The following is a 17,179-nucleotide window of genomic DNA, read 5'->3' as shown; positions in this document are numbered from 1 at the left end:
TTAGTGCATTGAACATGTTTAAAAAAATCGTTCAAGTGTTAAAGTCCAAGTTTCTCATGATCCGAATGGTAGTTCGGTCAGATGGTAGTCCGATCGGACAACAATTCAGTAAACACTCAGACTTCAGATAAAGTTGGTGAATAGTTTAAGTGTGGGTCCCACGATGTAAGTCGTTCGGTTTGGCCAGTCGATCGGATTGTCGGACGGCACTACGCCCTTGTCGACCTCTTCGTCTTACACTTGGTTGTTTTGTCATTTTATCGAGGCGTTCTGATAACGAGTTAAGCAACAGAAACTTTGTCAATACTTGGTTCTCCGGATCGGACAGGAATCACCCAAATCCGACTAGTGAACTGTTCGAGATGGTGGTTCACGTTTAACCCGAAATCGGTGGTCTCGTGAGTAGGATCCAGATCTTGAACTAGCACAACACTAAGAATGAGTAGAAGACTAGAACAAGGTCCGATTCTATCGGTTTTGAGTGTATTGAGTGTAAAAGAGTTGAAAGAAAGTTAGAAACCATCTTTCAATCCTTTTTCACCATGAGTGTGTTTAGATCTATGCAAGATCTTTGTTAATTTATGAGGAAATCGGTTAGATCTAAGTTGTTCTTGGTGGATTGAGGCCAAAACATGAAGTTCCTCAAGAACACATGATGACGTCATCCTAGAACACCTTGAATCTTGGTGATTTCACGGTTAAAAGTTAAGATTCAAAAGATAGAAGGGTGTAGGAGTGCGTGTAGATCAAGAAAGTACAAGATTTAGGATGAGATCTTACTGGAATCGTGAGAAATCGAGAAAAAGGTGGGGAGCATGAGCTGGTCGGACAGAGAGTTGCCAAAAGTAGAAAGAATGAAAGTGACAGGAGGTATTTAAAGAGTTCCAAAAGAGGAAAGGGCTGGTCGATCGGCCAGGCAGCTCGATCGGACAGCCTGTCCGATCGGACGACAGTCCGCACGGACGGCTGGTCGATCGGCTTGTTGCCTGATCGATCGGTCGCCTAGTACGAGTGTTTGGTGCGACGAGTTTTGCTGTTTCGATTTCGATTGCGAGCGTTGCGATGCGATAGGGTTCCTATTCAAATTACTTTTAATCCCAACTACGCATATCTCGCATTATCTCTTCTCCACTAATTATCATACCATATCAACATACAATCATCCTTATTTCGTATTCATTTAGCGTTTGCAATTCGATTGCGATTGAGTTCGATTGCGATTCGATTGAGTACCACACATAACATAAATAAACATGCACAAGTAACATATAAGGCACACACACACGTATAACAATCACCAAAATGCGTAATTCGATTTGCGAGCCCGATGTTCATTAGATTAGTCCTATTTAGCGTTTAATTGACTTTATCGCATTGTTACTTCCTATTGTTCACAGTCGTAAGGCGATTCTTAGCGATAAATACTCATCGATTACTGCGATTCTTAACAATTACTCCACATAATACAACTAACGCAAAACATAAAATAGACTAACTATAAGTCAAAGAAGTCAAAACAGGAATTAAGCAAGGAGTGACAGATTGCAATTAGCAATCTTTTCTTCCTTTGACTTAACTCTTGACTTTGACTTCCAAAACACGGGGTGTTACAGCCTCCCCAAGTTGAGGGAATTTCATCCCGAAATTAGGCCGAAGCCGTAACAAACAACTGCGGGTACTTCGCCCTCATGTCGCTTTCGAGTTCCAAAGTGAACTCTGCGCCTCGTTTGCCTTCCCATCGGACTTTCACAATAGGAATGCGCGAGCGTCTGAGCTTCTTGGTTTGGTGATCCATGATTTCGACGGGCTTCTCCACGAAGTGTAGTGTTTCGTTTATTTGAAGGTCATCGAGAGGTACAATTAAATCATGCTCAGCCAGGCACTTTCGGAGGTTTGACACGTGGAAAGTCGGGTGGACATTACTAAGTTCCTCCGGTAGTTCGAGTCTGTAGGCGACTTTTCCGATCCTTTCCAGAATCTTGAAAGGTCCAACATATTGAGGCGCTAGTTTCCCTTTCTTGCCGAATCTGACCACACCCTTCCAAGGTGATACCTTTAGGAGTACGTAGTCGCCAACGTCAAATTCAAGGGGCTTGCGTCGTCTATCGGCGTAACTTTTCTGTCGACTGCGAGCTTTCAACAAGTTGTCTCGAATTTGGAGGACTTTGTCAGTCGTTTCTTGTAATAGCTCGGGACCGGTTAGTTGCAAGTGACCGATCTCGTGCCATACAATGGGCGATCGACATCTTCTTCCGTATAAAGCCTCGAATGGTGCCATTTGTATGCTGGTATGATAACTGTTGTTATACGAGAATTCGACAAACGGCAGGTATTTATCCCAATTACCACCGAAATCTATGACACACGAACGGAGCATGTCTTCAAGAGTATGGATCGTTCTCTCAGTCTGACTGTCGGTTTGAGGATGGAATGCGGTACTTAAGTTAAGCGTAGTACCGAGAGCCGCTTGAAACGTTTCCCACAGTCGCGAGGTAAACCGAGCATCACGGTCAGAGATGATGTCGCGAGGCGTCCCATGATTACAAATGATCTCGTCGGTGTAGATTCGGGCTAATCGTTCTACCTTGTAGTCTTCCCGTATTGGCAAAAAGTGGGCAGATTTGGTCAAACGATCAACAACTACCCAAATGCTGTCGTAACCTGATGACGTGTGCGAAAGCTTGGTTATGAAGTTCATATCTATACTCTCCCATTTCCACATAGGGATTGGGGGTTGCTCGAGTAAGCCAGAGGGCCTTTGATGTTCAACTTTGACCCTTGCACAAGTCAGGCACTTCCCAACGTAGAGGGCAATATCCCTTTTCATACCCGGCCACCAGTACTTGTAGCGAAGATCCTAGTACATTTTATCGGCACCGGGATGAATAGAGTACCGGGATTTGTGGGCTTCGTCCATCAATATCTGTCGCAAATCGGTCCGTTTAGGGATCCAAATTCGGTCCAGGAAGTGGAATATCCCATTTGATTTACTCACTAGCTGAGTGTCACACCCCAACCAATGGCGGAAACATCGGGATGAGACGAAGTGTGAAGATTGCTAGAGGCATCATAACGCTATTTGTGACAATATTTAGAAAATCCAAATTTCATTTCATTTCATAACTTCAAATAGTCAACATTACAAGAAATTCAAATACAACAAGTTTAACATAACAACATGATATCATAACAAAATTTGATACAACATATTAAACCCTAACGTCTATATGTGTATCTAGGCATCAACGCTACTTCTTTTCTTAGCATCGTCCTCATCAACCTGTAACATGTTTAAAATAATTCAATGCAAAAGCAAAGGCGAGTATACAAGTTTGGTACATACATAGCATAAGATAAAAATGTGAGCAATTCCTCATAGCAAGCATGCGATTCAAGAAAACATTAAATATGGCATGTGTCTAACATATCAAACCAAGAAAACGCAACTTGCTCATGACATAACCAAAGTTTCAGTAGAGGCGGGTCGTTAATCCTATAGCGCTACATATGTCAAGGTTTGGCTCGTACGAAGTTAATGATAAGTTCAACACATAAGAATCACCCAAATTTAAAGTATCAAGCCATCACATATACAAGCATTGTTATAGGAATGTTCGTGTTGTTTAGACAAAAGTTCATGTGTAAGTTTCAATAGGTAAACATGTTACACCCCAAAAGTGGTAAAAGTAAAAGGGGAAAAGTACGAGTATACTCACGGTTTACAAGTGGTGACTTGAAGTTCCGAGAGCTAGTTTGTAGATGAATTAGTTCGGAGCACCTTGTCCTTCTACACAAGGAAACATAGGTGTGTGAGTTTGGCGTATAACGGAAGATTATAGATTCGGAGTTTTTAAAATATATAGAAAGTAATATAGGTGAAAATAATCATCTCGTACACATAACTCTTGTTCTTGACACTATTAAACTCAAAAGAGTTGGTATGATTTCATAGATTCTAAGATCCATTAGAGTCATAACAAGGGCATGGTCATAGATGATGTAACGTCCACTTAACAAATAACTATTAAGTCATCATCAAGTCTTAGTTACTTAGATGTATACATATAGAATAACTTAGATATTATATAGTTTACAAGTCTTATGATTCAAGCATGAGGTAGGAGATTAATGTCTCCATTTAGGTACCTCTTTGTGTCATAGAATACATACATGAGGTAGGAAGAACAAGCTTCCATTTAGGCACCTCTATTGTTCACCACTACACTTGTTGTTATAAACAACAAGGAGGGTCATGAACATACAAGTATCAAGGTATTAACAACAACTAATCTATAGCAAAACATCAAGTAATGAGTGGATTCTTATGAAGGATAGCCCAAGCTAATCCAACCATCACACATTCAACAAGTTTCACACTTGAACATTACTTATGGGTAAAACCCTAATTAAAAACAGAAAGTTTATGAGGTTTTAGCCTCTGATTTAGATGTCTCAACCATGTTTTTAAGCTTGACCAACCATAAGAGGGGTTGTAAGCATTAGGACATTGATTTGAGATGTGTTTCACACAAGTTGGATAAGAAATAACATGTTGTTGATTAATAGTAAACAAAACAGAAAGTTTTAGTCCATTTTAGGGCAAATCCAAGCTTGATTCTTCCAAGGAAAAACCAAGGATTCAAACCCAAGGACATAACAAAGCAATAGGAAGAAGAACCAAGTGATTTGGCTAAGAAATAAGCAAGTTACACTCACTTTAGTGAAGTTACAAGAATCTGTCCAAAACTTAGATTTGTTGCAGATTGAGAGTGAATTTGTGAAGATTAGAGAGTTGTGAAAGTGTCAAATGGGTTGGAGAAGGTGGGTATTTATAATGAATGAGTTAGAAGGTGATTGGAGGTGATTAGAGGTGGATTAAAGGTGATTTGGTGAGGTTGGAGAGTTGGATTTCGTGCATAATCAGCTCAAGAAACACAATCTGCCGAAAACAGGGGCTCGCGTAGCGCGAGCATCAAGCCCCATACCCGTCGCGCTACGCGACGGGGTCCAATTTTCTGGATTAAGTTTGAAAAATGACAATTTGGCCCCTGTAGTTCATAGTTTAGGGTTTTTAAGAGTTTTAGGGGATGTTCTAGTCATATAAGCATTGTTTAAGGGCAAGACAAGTATGTTTATCCTAAACCAAGTATAATTGAGTGCATGAATGTCGAAATTAAGTATCGTTCTCGTTCAAAACACGTTCAATGCATAAGTTTAGTTTAATTATAAGTTTCGCACATAGTTTCCAAGAATAACAATTAGACATTGATTGATTCACGAAGTCGAACATACGAGCATACATAGAGTGTGTATAACATAAATGTAACAAAATACAAGCTTCATTAATGATCCAAGTCTCGGTTTGATAATGATTACAAAGAAGGAACGATTACAAGACTACAAAGTTTCCAAAGATAGAAATACGAACAAAGCTTTCTATAAATGGAAAGTACAAAAGAGCAGGGCGTTACACTGAGCTCCATCGTGATAGATTCTTTCCTTCTTCAAAGTGCGCTCATTGAAACAGGCATGCTGCGCTTCGCGGATGAGGGTTTCGAGATCATGTTGGGCTTGAGTATTGTGAATGCTGAGCAAATAACTCCGTCTGCTGAGAGCGTCGGCAACAACATTTGCTTTGCCTGGGTGATAACGAATCTCACAGTCGTAATCGTTGAGAAGTTCTACCCATCGGCGTTGACGCATATTAAGTTCTTTCTGATCAAAGATATGTTGTAGGCTCCTATAATCGGTGAAGATCGTACACTTGGTACCATACAGGTAGTGTCACCAAATCTTTAACGCAAAAACAACTGCGCCTATCTCGAGATCATGGGTTGTATAGTTCTTTTCGTGGATTTTGAGCTGACGAGATGCGTAAGCTATAACCTTGTCCCGTTGCATAAGAACACAACCAAGACCAAGGTTGGAAGCATCACAATAGATAATGAAACCGTCGTTTCCGTCGGGCAATGTGAGAACAGGAGCATTGCAGAGCATGTGCTTGAGGGTTTGGAAAGCAGACTCTTGTTCAGTTCCCCAAACAAAAGACCTGTCTTTATGTGTGAGAGCGGTAAGCGGCACAGCGATCTTTTGAGAATCCTTCGATGAATCGTCGATAATAGCCCGCTAATCCAAGAAAATAACGGACTTCAGATGGGTTCTTTAGCGTAATCCAACTCTTAACTGCTTCAATCTTCGCAGGATCGACATGAATACCTTGACTATTGACAATGTGGCCCAGAAACCGAACCTCTTCTAGCCAGAATTCGCACTTGGAGAACTTGGCATAGAGTTGATTCCCCTGGAGTAGCTCGAGAACCAAACGTAGATGTTGCACGTGTTCGGCTTTCTATTTCGAATAGATCAAGACATCATCGATGAACACGATGACGAAACGGTCTAGAAATGGCTTACACACGCGATTCATCAGATCCATGAAGACTGCGGGTGCGTTGGTTAAACCAAAAGGCATAACAACGAACTCATAGTGGCTGTAGTAGTGCAAAAAGCGGTTTTGGGTATATCCTCCTCTTGAATGCGTAGCTGGTGATAGCGTGAGCGTAGATCGATCTTCGAGAAACACGTAGCACCTTGTAGTTGATCAAACAAATCGTCAATGCGAGGCAAGGGATAACGGTTCTTGATGGTCAACTTATTCAATTCCCTATAGTCGATGCACATCCTGAACGACCCATCCTTCTTTTTAACGAAGAGGATTGGCGCGCCCCAAGGAGAGGTGCTCGGGCGAATGAAGCCTTTCTCAAGTAATTCCTGAAGCTGATTCGAGAGTTCACGCATTTCGGACGGTGCGAGCCGGTAGGGAGCTTTGGCAACAGGGTTGGCTCCAGGAATGAGGTCGATACGGAAGTCGATATCATGACTTGGAGGTAGTCCAGGAAGATCATCAGGGAACACCTGAGGAAATTCACGGACCACAGGAACGTCTTTCACTTCTGTCTTCCTTTTCTTTTCCTTCTCCGCTACTAAAATGTTAGCTAAGAAAGCTCTGTATTACTTGCGGAGATACTTGCTAGCTTGGACACATGACATGAGTTTAAGACCCTTCGAAGCAGTTTCACCATAAACACACAACAAATCACCATTCGCGAGCGAAAATCGAATCATCTTGTCGAAGTACACAACTTCAGCATGGTTTTCGCGAAGAAAGTCCATACCTACTATGACGTCGAAACTTCCGAGTTGCATCGGGATAAGGTCGATTGGGAAAATGTGATTGTTGAGCTCAAGAGTACAATCACGGAGAACAGAATTAACAGCGACAGTTCTTCCGGTGGCGACTTCAACATCGAATGTCGAGGGGAGATGGGAGCGCTTACGACTAAGGAGCTTCTCGAATTCAAACGACACGAAGCAATTATCGGCTCCAGTATCAAACAAACACGATGCATAAATACCATTCACAAGGAACGTACCATTGACCATGTTGTTGTCAGCCTGGGCTTGGCGCGCATTGATGTTGAACGTTCTGGCGTGGGCGGCTTGTTGCTGCTGTTGTGGCTGTTGCTGCTGGGGCTCTTGTTTAACAACCCTGTTCGGGTACATGTTCGTAAAGTGGTTGGGATCACCACATGCGAAGTAGACTCTGGCGTTGATCGCAGGTGCCTGAGCCGCGTGCTGGCCTTGCGGGGCTAGGAGCAGAGCTTGATGAGTAGTGGCAGGAGCTGCGGTGTTGCAGGGACCAATACGACAGTTGATAGTAAAGTGGTCGTACATGTTGCAGTGGGCGCAGAAACGACAGGCAAGACCCACTGGATGATGATAAGAACATGTTGGGCAAACCGGGTGGGGCCCTGTGTATGCACGCTTTGCAAGCGGTGCATAAGTAACTGGTACTGGACGGTGGTGGGACTGCTGCTGAGCCGGTACGGCTTGTAGTGGAGCAGCAGTGGTGGTGACAGCACAGTTCTTGTTGCTGGAGCTGCTGTTGTTGTTCTTCTTCCTGCGGTGTGAGGACTTTGACGATTGAGCGGCGGCGGTTTCGGCGGATGGTGCGGTGGTAGCTTGATATAGAGACTTTGAAGCTTTATCCCAAAATCCAGCTTTTACTCGCTTGTCGTTGATTTCAGCGGCAAGCAGATAAGTTTCTTCGATCATTGCTGTCTTTGCGGTATGAACAAAATCAGCAACACAGTCGGGTAGAGCTCGGATGTACTTCTTGATTGCCATATCAGACGTCTTCACTTGATTGGGACAGATGATGCTGAGCTGCTTAAAGCGAGCAGTCAGGGCAGCATTGTCTCCATCCTTCTGCTTTATGTTCCAAAACTCGTCCTTCAGCTTTTAGCGTTCATGGGGAGGGCAGAATTCGTCCATCATGATGGCCTTCAACTCTTCCCAGGTCAGCTCATAAGCTGCATCATTCCCGCGTTTGTTTCTCTCGGCCGTCCACCAGTCTAATGCGCGGGACTAGAAGACGCCGGTAGCGTTTAGGGTACGGAGATGTTCAGGACAACCGCTTTGGCGCAGAGTGACTTCGATGGAATCGAACCATTGAAACATAGCCGTTGGGCCATCTTCTCCAGTCAATTCCTTTGGACCGCATGCCTTGAACTGCTTGAAGCTGAAAGCAGTCTTGGTAGCAACTTTAGGAGCGTCAGTTCTAGACTCCTCAGACGATTTGCTAATGTTCTCGTAAATTTCACTCACGATCTGGGGCACAACCTTGGCCACTTGTTTAGCGAGGATGGCAGCAAGTCATTTGTCCCTCTGTTCTTGGCGAGTGAGTCGTGGGTGTCGATGTCCAGATGATGGTCCAATTGACATTGTCTGCAACAGACATCATCATAGGTCTCAGACACGTCATAATTCAGATCTTACCTCACACGTCTACCACTAACGCTCAGGAACACATTCAATCGCATAGACACATAATTACAGATTCACATAAGCACAGGAGCACATAAGCACGTAGGGCACAAAATCACAGAAGCACATAAGCACATAAGCACGTAGAGGCTGTCAGAATACAGAAACCTATCATTCAAAGTTCGCGAGCGTTCAAATGTAGCGATCACGTTTGGCATAGTGATTAGTATAGCGAGTAGTATAGTATAAGCGTATAACATAGCATGAGGTCGTCCATGATTTAGCGATTTGTCAGCGTTTTGAGATAGAAGTGCAGTGTGAGTCGTGCAGTTGCGGGCTCAGAATCGACGAATGATTCTCCAAAATTTGAACACATAAACAGGTAAATACACATACAAACACATAAAATCGACGAATTATCAGAGTCAGCAGTTGCGGGCTCAGAATCGAAACACACAAAAATCAAGAAATAGATCGTCTGCGGCTATTAGACATTGACTATCCAAAGTGGTTCGACTATTCTCAAGGACTTGTCATACACATTTTGACTTTCAGGATCGTGCTTCTGCCTCGATTCTTGGGCATTCGGCACACATCCTTTTAGTCATTCAGTGAACTTCAGGTCGTTGGAGTCCGTCGAGACCTTGGTGAGAGTTGGTAAAACCAAGAACAAGTCGTCAAGGTTAGGGTTTCACCCCTGGCTTAACAACTTCTTTCTTATTTTAATAAAATAGAGGCAAAAATTTGCGCTAAAGTATGGATTTCACTCCTGGTTCAACGCGAATTTTCGCGTTTTATAGACAAATACAGATCAAACAAGCAATTTAATCGAGAGTTTGCGGTTTTCACACCTAATCTCGACTTAATCGCCTATCCACAAATTGAAATTTCGAGTGCAGTGATAGTGTAGCGTAGGCGAGAATAGCGAGGAATAGCAAGTAAGCTCATACAAAATCCCCACTGGATATGCATGAGTCGGTCTATTGGGTCCTAACTATAGACTAGGTCTCTAAGACATCGACCCGGACTAGGTCGAGTCTTGCCTAATTCCCTATAGTTATGGCTCTGATACCAATCTGTCACACCCCAACCGATGGCGGAAACATCGGGGCATGGCACTGAGCGAAACAGATTGTCCAGAAGTTTCCATAACAATTATCATTACCAATCAATTTAAAGTAACATGTCCCATACCATGTCTCAAAAGGCAAACAATTTATTACAGACAAATCTAGGCAAATTGTTCTGTTCCGACAACTCAGGTTTCATTAGTACATACAACTATTTGTTGGTTACTAAGACTCTTTCCTAACCTTGATTTCCAAGCAAATAGACACCTTAAGCACCTGTCACATACGTTAAAATAAAAGTCAATACACATAGTGTAAAGGCGAGTATACAAGTTTGATAGTAGCATATAGAGTTCGAAATAGTTTACGCATAACCAGCACGTACACTGAGTAAAACGAAGCATGTTAGTTATCGACATGAACCTATCGATACCAATGACTGCGGGTTGACTACCCAAGGCAGTTCGTAATACATGATCACCACTGTAATCCATGCAAATAATTGTCCATAAGAACCCCCGTGTGAACGGGTTCTGAGTCCAAACTATAGTACTATCGTTGCTAAGGCAAGTAGACAACATTCCATATGTAAACATAAAAACAAGCATTCATTAAGTCACGTATAACATGCGGTAGCGGTTAGCGGTTAAAGTATTGCGTAGTGTGATCGATTGTGATTTAGTATAAGTAACGTATGTAACACCCAAAAGTACTAAAGCAAAAAGGGATCGAGTATACTCACAGCGGTTGATAGATTGAAGGGAGCGCTTGAGAGTAGGGTTAGCCTGAATAGATTGATGACATAACGTTAAGTGACGCGTAAAACGATGCAAGACGAGAGTGTGTCGGACAGCAGTTCGATCGGATGGTAGTCTGATCGGACAGCCGGTCGTGCGGGTGGCAATCCGTTCAGACAGTGGTTCGGTCGGACAGTAGTCCAGTCGGATGGCTGTTCGAGTGGATTGCTTCTTCCCTGGAGAAGGATGTGTTTGTGTATGATGACTTGACTTTTGAAGTTTTTGTTGTAGCATTTTAAGACATTGAAGTATCTCTACCTTTCAGGTCGGTCGGTTGGACGGTCGTTCGATCGGCCGGCAACCCGTTCGGCTGGGCACTTCAGTGAGAAACAATGAGAAATCAGAATTACGAGCCTAACCTTGAAAGTTCGGGTTGTCACATAAATTCTGAAGATGCTCGTGATTTAATGTCCATCACCAATGGTACATTTGGTACCAATTATGAACAAGATGATTGGGTTTTTTTGGAACAAATGTCGGTCACATCAAAAGGAAAAGCTCAATCATCTAGGAGAGCGAGACCGGTTATTACAAGAACGCAAGTACACGCGGCTGATGATGGTAATGTTCAAACCTCAAATCAAATTTATAATGTCTGTGCAATTTGCAACGAATTGGGTAATGCGGCTGAAAATTGCTTAGGAGGTGAAGGGCAATTTGAAGAGGTAAATGCTATTCAAGGCTAAAGGGGAGGTGGTAGGAATTATAATATGAACTCGAACACCTACTACCCCGGATTGCGAAACCATCCAAACTTTCGATATGGAAATCCTTCTAATCAAGCCAATCCTAATTTCCAAGGAAATCAATGAAATTTTGTTCCTCGCCAACCATTCAATAATCAAGGTGCTTATCGGGGCGTCAACAATCAAGGTTATCAAAGGCAATATCAACCACTAAACAATGAGCAAACCGGGTGGTCGGGACCATCTAACTCAAGTGGGAATGAAGTCATGGATTTTCTCAAGACGATGCAACTAGATATACAAAGAAGAAATCAAATGGATGATGCTTGTATTCAGAAAGATGAAATCCGTGACAAGGCGATTTAGTCTTTGACCACTCAAATGTGCCAACTTGCAAGTGAAGTGGCACTTTTGAAGAAGAGCAAAGGTCAACTACCGAGCGACACAGTGTCAAATCCCAAGAACATCATAAGCGTGAACATTAATGTGGTAAGCACCGTTCCTAACAGTGAATTTAATTAAACATTTCTAACCTCTTCGTGTCAAGTGAGTGCAGGTATAGGAAAGGACACTGAGGTTGAAAATGACAAAGAGCATGGAGCACCAATCATGCCTATCCGAGTGGGAAAATTAAAAATCCCTCAAGCATTGTTGGACTACAGGGCAGGCATGAGTGTGCTACCAGGAGATTTATATGACATGTATGACTTTAGTCCGTTGCAAGATATAGACACCATGGTGAGCTTGGCGGGTGAAAGTTGGAGGCGTCCACGGGGAGTGGTTAGGAATGTCGTGATTCAGTTGGGAGAATTTGAATATCCGGTGGATTTTCTGGTCCTAGACTATGCTTCTATCAAAATGGCAGCACAACAGAGGGTAATCTTAGGTCGTCCGTATTTATACACAGGAAATACTCAAATCAATTATAGAGACGTGATCATTACTATGACCGAAAAGAACTGTAAGTTATCCTTTGATGTTAGGACTAGGGTGATTAGTTACGAGTCTGTTGAGGAAAAGGGTAGTGAGTCTAGTGATTGTATGAAAAGGGTGTGTCAAAGAATGAAAATTAATAACCCACCGGGTTATGAAGAAAAGCATGAAGGATCAAGTAGGAGTGTATTTGATTACCTACCGAATAGACATGGGATGGATGCATTTTACCTAAAGGCACAATGCAATAATGGAGATGGCAGGAACCGTTTCTTTGAGCCACCATAAACGGGGGTGGCATGGTCTGGCTGAAGACCTGAAAACTTAGCGCTGCTCGGGAGGTAACCCGGGATTTTACACTGATCTTTTCTGTTCCTGTATTTTTCTATGTTTCATGGCTATGGCAACATTCAAGTGTCAGGAAGATGTGCGGATATTTATGTGAAGGTGGTGGTAGGGAGTCGGATCATCTACAACATCTGTTGTGTCAGACTTCACCAGGTCCATGCATTCTTTCCTTAGTCTTGTTATGTTCTTTAGCCTTGAAATGTTGGTAGTTAGTTGGGTGTTTTTGTTTTGTTAAAAAAAATCATGTTTGTTGGTGTGTGTTTCTTCCGAAACCATACATTGAGGACAATGTATCCTAAGTGTGGGAATGGGGGAAATTTTTCTGAAAACTAAAATAAAGAATTTTTTTTTTTTTTTTTTGAAAAAATTATAATAAAAGTGTCGTCTGAATTGAACGCTTGTCATTGTATCCACACAACATACCGGCAACCCTTTGTCCTTACATTGTGAGCATTTGGGCCACACATTTGCATTGATGATAATTCTTTCCTTGATTGAGAGTGGCAATGTGTGGTAGTGCATTAGAACTTGTGCATTAGATACGTTTCGAGGCTATAGCTTAGCATGTTTGTGAAAGTGATAAATGCATTTAGGTAGCCTCGTCTTGATGTGTGCGAGTGTGGGAACTTGGGGGTTGGGTCTCATACATTACGTATATGAGCATTGTAGCGAGAGGGGCGGGGGTTTGGTCTAATAGTAGCCACATTTGAGCCTATTGCCTATCAGTTGATGACCCATACCTACTGTCCAAAAAATTTTACCCGTTTGAGAAGATTTGGCCTAATAGTTCGTGTTATCTAGTGTTTCTGTGATTGTATGTTTAGTAAAAAACGAGAAAACACAAAAAAATGAGAATAAACGTTTGTAGTAGTTGAAAGAAAAAAAAAGGAAAAGAAGGAAAGAAAAAAAAAGTGGTAAGATGTCGTAATTAGTTAAAATGTGTTGTTAAATGTAATAAAAAGGCCGGGCCGGATCATTGCGCTACTTTACATATATCCCTTTATTTCCTACCTTAACACTTAGCCTCGTTACAACCTTATAAGTCCTTTTGATTCATATGCATGCTTAAGCGTTTATCTTGGCGGAGGTTCGATTTTTGCACAAGCTTATTATTGTAAGATCACACATATGCTTTGAGTGCATTCTAGCACATTGTTGCTAACTACTATATATCACCGAGAGGAGTATTTTGTGAGGGGTGTGTTCTGTGGGTAATAATGGACAGCTTGTAAAAGATGGCGGGTACTTACGTGGTTTGTATTGGTTCGAAATGGAAGTTGTTTTTATGGTTAAGGTAGTTGAATGATTGTTTTTAAAAGAGTTGCTTGGGGGCAAGTAACGGTTAAGTGTGGGGATGTGACGGGTGGACTGTAGGACGACCCTTAAATGGCATAATTATAATGAAAATCATATGTTTATGTGGGTTATTCTATAGGATTGGATGACTACGGTTTACTTGTTATTTCAGGTGCACAAGGTATAAATGAGAGCTTAAAATGGAAGGAATACGAAGCATAAATGAAGAAAATAATTTATTAGAATTGAAGAATTAAGAAGATAACATGATAGAGAATAAAATTACGAGAACGTGGACGAAAACGGCGAAGAAAACGGAGTTGAAACGAGAAAGTTATAGAAAAAAGTTGCTTGCTGAAGCCTACCGTAGCCTACGGTAGCTAACGTAATTTACGGTAGACCCTGACAAAAATTGACACTGTAACACTGTTTCTTCATGGCGTAACAACTTTGAAACCTACCGTAAGCTACGGTAGGTACCATAGCTTTCGGTAGCGCCCAGACCAAAAGTGTAACTTATGTTTTTAAAGACAATTATGTGTGGCTTTTGATCATCCTGATGATTATTTCCGTTTTGCAACACTTTGGAGGCGAAATTCTGGTATTTTTGAGTGTCTTTGAAGGTTCTAAACATTAAACTTTTGTTTTTGATTTCCATGAACAAGAATTTGAATATTATGATGATTCACCGAACCATGAGCGGCTAGTTCGATTGGTGATCATCCCGAATGTAAGGTTTACTTGTGACACTTATGTTTTATGCTTTAATTTCTGGAATAATGAACTTTGCACATGTTGTTTAGTTTATTATGGTGTTTGAACAATTATTTGTAAATTGTTAATTTATGTTTGATCATAGTTCTAAACCATACGTTCTTTGTTCCGTTGGCAATCGAGATATCGTGGGAGGGATTAGGGTTGGATATCTGTTAATTGGTCATCGGGTAACAACCTCGCGTTCTAGGAATCCGAGTACTTAGTTCCCTTTCATCACAAACGATTAATCATACATGAACCATGTCTATGTGGTACTTTCCAGTTTAGCATGAACATTAGTCTCACTTAAAACCTGAAACTCGGGATGAACGCTACCTCTTTTATCTATTTAAAAACTCAATAGTGATTTGCGATTTAATTTAGTTACATTTAGTTAAACAAAACCAATCAATCAAAACTCTAAAATTTATATTTTCTGCAACTTAGCTTAATTGAATCAATTGGTAAAGCTACTAAGTAAACACGCATTCCACAAACCCCTGTGTTCGATACCCACTTACCACTATCTATTTAGTGTAATTGGATTATTTTTGAGTGAGTCTTCGACCTCACGTCATATGCCATGTTTCTAATGCTCAACAAAGAAAAGATCTCATTGAACAGACGGTTCAGGTGAGTATGATTTTGACCTCTAGCCGTTAGTTGACTCTCTCGACCGAATTGTTTGGAGTTTCATGTTATGTATCTTTCAGAAATTTCCGTATATTTATGGATTTAAATCTTTCATGTTATGCATTTGCTCATGGTCAAGACTCAAGAATAGATTTCTTCTAACGACTTACGCTTTAGGCCTAAGCTTCCATGTTAAAGCTTTAGTCTTGTTACCCATTTGTCGCTTGCTAATTGCAATCTATATATGTGTACGGTTCCTTTTAAAGTCGTTTACGTTTCTTTGTTAATAATCTTCACCTTTATGGAAACAGAGTTACGGGAAAATAGATGTGGTAGTATCTAGGGATGAACCGGTACCGAAAAAGTACCCGGTTCGGTAAATTTCGGTACCGGGAACGAATTGCTCATCCCTAGTAGTGTCCAATGTTGCCGCAAACCCATCAGTTGACGGCATTCTCGGCACCCAGTAATCCACTCTTGATAAGCTTTGGAAATCAATGTCAAAACCTCCATATTGCTTCTTAAGGTAAACTGCCTTTTATTAAGATGTTTCCACTAGTAACTTAACGGCTTAGCCATTAGGTTCCTTTTAACCTTTAAAATGATTTTGCAGGATACATCCCCTCACTTAACCAAAGGTTCATCTACCGTTTTCATATCTTCTATAAGTGCGTACCAACCTCTGCCCGCCATGGCCATGTACGGTGTCATAAAGACCGCTCTTCTTGGTCTTACCAAGGTATTCGTTATTCTGTTTGTCCTTGATATATGCGAGCCCCATATAATGGTGTAGGGAGTAGTTAGACACTTGAAAGTGGTAATGGTTAGACACTTTGTAATAGGTAAACTATTAAAAAAAAAAAAGAAAAATGTGTGATTGGTTGAGAAGGCATGGATCCCACCACACACACCCCCCCCCCCCTCTTCCCTCCCTCTCCCCGATTCGGTGATGGTTCACCGCAAGAAACCCACTTTGATCGGTAAACTTAAGATGGCATTGGTTTGTCACTTCGGTAAACCCACTTTACCGCACTTCACCGATACCACACCGTATCCCCTAAGATCCGTTACTAGTGTTTTTGTTTTTGTGTAGGAGCTTGCAACTGAGATGGCCCCACATACTCGCAGTGACGGATCCAGGAATTTTTTTCACCAGGTTCCTTTTGGTAAATTCTCACTAATTTTCCCAAATCATACAAGGTTTCCACATTTTTTTTTTCATTTTTTCCAAACCGAGGGGGTTCCTGAGAACCCCCAAAACACCCCTGGATCCGCCCCTGCATACTCGTGTGGACTGTGTTACACCAGGGACCGTACCCACACACTTTGCAAGTTTCATCACTGAGAATGATACTATAGTAAGTGTCCTAATTACATTGGTTTGTGTTGACAGAGAAACTCAATTATGGAAAAGACACCGCTGTAGAGGCTTGGGACGCCGGAAGATATGGCGGCAGCCACCGTCTTCTTGGCATCTGATGAAGCTTCGTATATAACCAGCGATTGTGGTTGCCGGAGGAATGACCTCTAGGCTGTAGATAAACCATGCAAGAAGCAAAAGGTTTAAGCATGGTCTTGATCTGTTGTTAGTTTAGTTATTACCTAAAAGAAGTAATAAATATGTTTTGGGTATGGCTAATTCGACCCCCATGCCCAGTTGTAAATTTTTAACCCATGTCTGACCCATTACCCCTCGGGTTGCAATGTCTCTCGACAATAGTAGTGTGGGATCGAACGACTCGCACACTCACATATTAAATCACCAAGGTTTGAAGCGGACACTTGCACACTCACACACTCACATACTAAATCGGTCATCGGTTTTTGTGTTACG

The 17,179-nt window shown here is 41.8% G+C and overlaps 1 pseudogene; it reads left to right on the top strand.

The window, feature by feature from the left end:
- Positions 1–16,972, top strand: part of LOC110914258 — a 60,547-nt pseudogene extending 43,575 nt beyond the window's left edge.
- The last annotated feature ends 207 nt before the right edge of the window (positions 16,973–17,179 follow it).

This window comes from Helianthus annuus, chromosome 12 (genome assembly GCF_002127325.2).
Source record: "Helianthus annuus cultivar XRQ/B chromosome 12, HanXRQr2.0-SUNRISE, whole genome shotgun sequence".
Lineage (NCBI taxonomy): Eukaryota > Viridiplantae > Streptophyta > Magnoliopsida > Asterales > Asteraceae > Helianthus > Helianthus annuus.
This window is presented reverse-complemented; position numbering and strand designations above follow the sequence as displayed.